The sequence below is a fragment of the Globicephala melas genome, chromosome 10 (genome assembly GCF_963455315.2).
Source record: "Globicephala melas chromosome 10, mGloMel1.2, whole genome shotgun sequence".
In the NCBI taxonomy this organism is placed as follows: Eukaryota; Metazoa; Chordata; class Mammalia; order Artiodactyla; family Delphinidae; genus Globicephala; species Globicephala melas.
Genome location: NC_083323.1, coordinates 48,615,309 through 48,621,919, shown reverse-complemented (window position 1 = coordinate 48,621,919; position 6,611 = coordinate 48,615,309). Strand labels below are relative to the sequence as shown.

General features: G+C 42.6%; 1 pseudogene; it reads right to left on the bottom strand.

Moving 5' to 3' along the window:
- Nucleotides 1–5,283: 5,283 nt before the first annotated feature.
- Nucleotides 5,284–6,038, bottom strand: LOC115858763 (ubiquitin carboxyl-terminal hydrolase isozyme L1 pseudogene; annotated as a pseudogene).
- Nucleotides 6,039–6,611: the final 573 nt, after the last annotated feature.

The window sequence follows — 6,611 nt, the reverse complement described above, 5'->3', positions numbered from 1 at the left end:
GAATTCGTTTTTAATCTTCTGGTAGTTGAGAGTTACACAGATCGATAGATTTACTTACTTTATTTTTGCCACTTGAATTATAATATGCCTTTTGGTATGGTCCTCTTTGGGTTCATCTTGTTTGGGACTCTCTGTGCTTCCTGGACCTAGATGTCTGTTTGCTTTCCCAGGTTAGCGAAGTGTTCAGCCATTATTTCTTTAAATAATTTCTCTGCCTCTTTCTCTCTCTTCTCTGTCTGGGACCCCTATAATGAGAATGTCAGTACATTTGATGTTTTCCCAGAGGGCTCTTAAACTATCCTCATTTCTTTCAATTCTATTTTCTGTTCATCCTGGGTGATTTCCACGACTGTCTTCCAGTGTGCTATCTCGACTGTTGATTCCTTCTAGTGTAGTTTTCACTTCAGTTATTGTATTCTTCAATTCTGTATGGTTCTTCTCTACATTTTCTTTGTTAAAATTCTCACTGTTCATCTGCTTTTCTCCTGAGTTTGTTGAGCATCTTTCTGATCACTGCCTTGAACTCTTCCTTGAGTAGATTGCTTTGCTTTTCTCCACTTCATTTAGTTTTTGTTCTGAGGTGTTGTTTGGTGCCTGCGTTTGGAACATATTCCTTTGTCTCCTCATTTTGCCTAATTTTCTGTGATTATTTCTATGTAGTAGATAGGTCGGTTACATTTCCTGCTCTTGGAGAGGTGGCCTTACGTAGGAGATGCCCTATGGGGCCCAGCAGCACACTGCCCTCTGGTCACCAGAGCTGTATACTCTCGGGAGCCCCCTCTGTGGGCTGCGTGGGCTCTTCTGTTGCAGTGGGCTGACTACTGTAGGCACACTGGCAGGCAGGGCTTGCGCGATGGCTGCCCACCTGCTGGCGTGGGCCTGGGTCCCAGCATGGTGGGCTGGGGTGTCCGGGACTGGTGCTGGCCCACTGATGGGCAGTTAAGCCCCTGCTTCTAGTAGGTTAGAGGGAGGACTCCAAAGTGGCACTTGTCAGCACCAGTTTCTTGCGGTAGAATGAGCTCTCAGAAATGCTTGCTGCCAGCTTCTGTGTCTCCAGGGGGAGTCCCAGTTGCCTCCTGCCTCTTTGGGAAGCTCTCCAAGATCAGCAAGTGTGTCTAACCCAGGCTCCCTTCAAACTACTGTCTCCGTACTGGGACCCAACAAATTTATAATTGTGAACCATTGGAAACAAACATCAATCGTGAAGGGGTAAGTTAAAGAATTAGGAACTCTGATGATGGAGATCAGTGTCGCTCAACGCTTTGACCTGTTTCCACATCATTCCACGTACACATCCTACTCTTAACCGGAAGGGAATGGAGGACATAATGAGAACCATGGATGCAGAGCTGTGCTTTATTGGCATGGAAAAATGTCCCAACACTGCTGACTGGAAAAGCCAGGATCTTTGACATGATGTAGAATTACATCTACACATACAAATCCGTAGGTAACTCTAAGCACATTCAGCAAAATGCAAATGGTGGCTGTCCTTAGAGAGTGGGGTTTCAAGTGATTTCTAATATCATATTTGTGCTTTTCTGCTCTGTTTGAATTCTTATAATGAGCATATATCATATTTATACTCAGAAGAAAAAGCAGGAAAGCATTTTTAAAAAGAATAATAAACATAAGCAGTAGTAAATCAGCAATAGGTTTAAAAAGCTGGAAAATAATTTTTTCTCAGAATACAGCAACTCAACAGAATAGTAACAGTTTTTTAAATGCAGCACAGTTTGGTGGTCTTGTGTTTCATTAGTTTTTCTACCATTTGTATGGTGTATATAGATACATGCTGTAAGTGGAATCCACCAAAGTATTCAGATAAAAAGTGAGATCTAAAGATGTGATGTGGGTCAAACATCTGAAACTTTAGTCGGAAACAATACCAAATGGTTAGCTGTTTTTTATCATTTACAAAAAGTATGTAAACGATGAAGTTTTCATTTGTCATGCAGACATTGTTGGAATTATTGAGACATAGCTTAGAGAGAAAGGGAAGAGGCGTTTGGTTTTATACCTGCTTTTTAGAAGACATCTGTATGAAAGAGAAATAACAGTGTCAGTAACATCTCAAATACAGAGGACATCTAAAGATACAGGACACATCAGATGTATATTTCAGACACAGCGACAAATTTCAAAGAGCAGTCCATTGTTAGAAGGTTATGCAATGTTGAAATACTAGTTTGGTACTCAAGAGGTAAGGTTTTTAAATGGTTATCTTTCATTAGATTTATTCAGGAATTTAGTATGTGAGAGTTTAGTGTTAATAAAGAGTTACAAGGCTCAGCAGACAATTGGAATAAAAGATTTTGAATTGAGCAGAAATACCTCTCCTCCCTGCAGACTTATGATTATGTGCAGTGAATGAGTGTTGGCATTAGAAAGCTAAACCACATAACACATACAGAATATTAGTATTCAGTAAACAGTCACGATTGCAGTCATCAAGTGCCGAAAGTCTGCCACGTGTGTTCCCAGCCTCCTTTAAAAGTAGTGCAGCTGTTACATTAATGGATGAGAATCCGGGGTAATATCAAGGAATAAAAAATTGTTCAGTTTGATTAGTTCTAGGGGGATGTCATCTTCAAAATGTGCCTAATTCGATAATACCAGGGCATTTCTGAGAGACGATAGAAAATAAGGATAATGTGATGTGAATAGATACATTATTACTTTCATCTCTTTTGACATAAACCATTCTATAAGCAAAATGACAGCAAAGAGGTGAGAAATAGGGAAGCAGCCTCTTCCATCCGTAGAAAATTGCATGGTGGGCTGAGAGCCATGGGTCAGAGGATCAAGAGTGGACCCCAAGCAGACTGGCTTCCCCCTAATAATTGCAGTAGTAGATCACATTCATGGAATGTTTAATATGTTCCAGACCTTTCGCTAGCTGCCTCACATGGATTAGATCATTTAACCTTCAACACCACCCTGCAGGGAAAGAACTGTTATCACTGTCATTTTACAGATATGAAAATTGAAGCTTGGAAAAGCTAGGTAACTTCTCAAGGTCACATAGTAAGGAGTGGAGCTGGTATTCGGACTCAGATATGCCGATGGGTCCCTCAGTCACTACATTTCATTGCTTCCCCGTGCCTGCTGGGTAAGGAGGGCCTTCGTGTATGTAACCTGCCGGAGCTCTCATCCTCAATATCCCAATCCAGTTTCTTTTCGGGAAATTTGGAATCTTTTTTGTCTTATGCCTTGGAAATACTTTCTGTCAAGCCAGGTTCAGGCTGTTTTTATCCTGTTGTCCTTGAAATGCTCTCTCTCCACCTGCCTTTCCCCCCCAACCCCCTGAAAGCTCTTGAAGTTGATCTACAGAAGAGTTAAATACATACGTAATTAGAAAGCAAGAGGGAAAGGATGGGCCTGGAAGTGCTCAGAACTGAAATTTGGGTGTTGAACCCTCTGGCAGTATTCTTCCTTACTCTGTCTAGTGACTTGAATATGGCCAGCAGACATGAAATGTTCCTGGAGAGTTGAGTCACTATTGGAGTTCAACTTCTTCTTGGTTCAAATTCTTTTTAAAAATGAGACCAGGCTTACTCAGGGTAGGGAATGAGTGGTAATCCATTTCACAATTAAGGCAGTCTTCTTTTTTTTATTTTTATTGGAGTATATAGTTGATTTTAAATGTTGTGTTAGTTTCTGCTACACAGCAAACTGAATCAGTTATACATATACATATATCCACTCTTTCTTAAATTCTTTTCCCATATAGGTCACCACAGAGTACTGAGAAGAGTTCCCTGTGCTATACAGTAGGTCCTTATTAGTTATCTGTTTTATAAAGGCGGCCCTTGTTACCTCCATTAACCCAGAGAAAGGTTGCTGGGAACGTGTGCCTCCAATTTTCTTGCTCCCATTTCCTTCTTAGAGGGAAAATAAGGTGATTTCATCTAGACATTTTTACTCTCAACTCTATTTTTTAATAAAGAATTTAAGTTATTTACTTTCATCCTTTGAAAGATGAAATCTCCTTGAAACAGTGTTGACCACTTTGATCACTTGGGTTATGTATCTAGACCAGGACGTTATACTATTCATTAATGGTAGCAATAATAACCATTGGAAATACTAGAATTCATTTGTAGAGAAAATTCCAGATATCCTCAAGACATCTTCAAAGTGTTGACGAGCCTGAATTAATAATCAAAATCCATGCTAGATCACTGAGATTTTAGATAAGAAATCATCCTTAAAAATTTTGCTACTGGGCTTCCCTGGTGGCGCAGTGGTTGAGAGTCTGCCTGCCGATGCAGGGGACACGGGTTCGTGCCCCGGTCCGGGAGGATCCCACATGCCGTGGAGAGGCTGGGCCTGTGAGCCATGGCGGCTGAGCCTGTGCGTCTGGAGCCTGTGCTCCACGACGGGAGAGGCCACAGCAGTGAGAGGCCCGCGTACCGCAAAAAAAAAAAAAAAAAATTTTGCTACTAAACATGGTGTAATCATTTTCAAAGATAATAGAAATTTAATAATATATTGAGTAACGGAACTCAAAACTGTCATGCATGACTACTAGATTAGACCTAGCATCTGTTGAGCAATCTATCGTTGAAATGGGCAAGAACAATTGTGATTTGTTACTAAAATGGGAAAAAAATGACGAAAACATCTCTGCCCAATTGAAGAGGTCATCCTTCCTTTATCTTATTCAGCTTCCATAATGAAACTTGTATTACTACTTTAGTTTGTTTTGTTGTTTGTTTGTTTTGTTATTTATTTATGGCTGTGTTGGGTCTTCGTTTCTGTGCGTGGGCTTTCTCTAGTTGCTGGGAGCAGGGGCCAGTCTTCATCGCAGTGCGTGGGCTTCTCACTGTCGCGGCCTCTCTTGTTGCAGAGCACAAGCTCCAGACGCGCAGGCTCAGTAGTTGTGGCTCACGGGCCTAGTTGCTCCGCGGCATGTGGGATCTTCCCAGACCAGGGCTCGAACCCGTGTCCCCTGCATTGGCAGGCGGATTCTCAACCACTGCGCCACGAGGGAAGCCCTGTTTGTTTCTTCTCTCTTAGCAGCAGAAAAATTTTATTCCTTTTAAGGACAATTAAACCACATCCAAGGCCTTAGCTTACAGTCACAAACCAACGTAGCCATTAAAGCATTAGATATTGAGGTATAAGACATACAATGAGGGGAACGCTTTGCCATCAGAGGGTGACACCAAGCTTGCTCAATGGACAGTGAGCTCTGCTAGTGAGTGGGCGAGGTTGAGGGTAAGTGCTTATCTGCAGAACCGAAGGAGAACAGCTGTGCTCTACAAGTACTGAAGCATTTCAGACCACATAGGTAGGGATATACTTTCGCGATGAAGGGAAGGGGAGAGAAAGCGAAGTGCCCCCGCCCCCCACGAGGCATTCGGCTGCCTTGCAGAGGGCCACGGCGGAGAAGCAGACCTCCCCTTGCCCACGCTCAGTGACTTCTCTGCAGACCTGGGCGGCGTCCTGCAGCAGTGAGTCCTCTGAACTGGCGCCACGGTTCACCGGAAAAGGCCTCCATGCATCAAGTTCATAGAGGTGGCCATCCACGTTGTCAAACAGAATAAAATGAACGTTCACTTTGTCATCTACCCGACATTGGCCTTCCTGTGCCACGGCATCATGGGTTCCCTGGAGGGCCTCATTCTTTTCAAAGCATTTTGATCTGTCTTCAGGGTACAACTTCTCTGTTTCAGAAAGAAACTGTTTCGGAACTGACCCATCCTCGAACTCCAGTTTGTCCTGATTATTGGCCACTGCATGAATGAGAGTCTGATGGTTCCACAGGAGTTGCCAATGGTCTGCTTCATGAAGTACACCTTAGGGCTTACTTCTTGTCTCTTCAGCTCTTCAATCTGTTTTTTCCTGAAGTTCTCATGCTGGGCCGTGAGAGGAAAGAGCCACAGCAGCGCTCAGGCAGGCACTGCCACTGAGCCCGGAGACTTCTCCTCCCGGCTCAACATGTCCTCCAAGCGCCACTGGCCGTTGACCCCCAGCCGGGCCAGCGCCTTGTTCAGCATCTCCGGGTTAATCTCCATCGGTCTGAGCTGCATCTTCGCGAACTAGGGAAGGAAGCACAACCCAGAGAAGAGGAAAAACAGCCACTACTTTAGTTTTTGTATCTTGTCCAGATTCTTACTCAAAATATTAGCCAAGTCATGTACTATCAGTGCTTCTCACTATTTAATTAGGTTCAAAATCTTACCATTTTATCAAGTACAGATGGATTCGAAGACTGAGAATCACCAATATGTCTGTATGAAAGACTCCTGGGAGATAATGAGCACGAGGAGATTTTTTATTAGGAAGAAGGAAGAATTGAATTAGTGAGCTGGATCTATATCTCTATTGCTAAGCTTCAAAGCTGCCTGCTTCTTTATGCTTATATTAGAAGTAACTCAATTAAGCAACAGATTTTTATTGAGCATAAAATGTTCTGGGCAAGGTGATACATGAGGGATATTCCCATACACAGGGATATTCCCATACACAGAGGAGGGTAACACATACTCTAATTTAAGGATTTAGATCGGGAGATTAGAAATATGTACATAAAAATACTATTAAAAAGTATAAGGTAAGTGTGAAATGTCAGTGTGAGCAATAAATGCTGAAGGAATTCACAG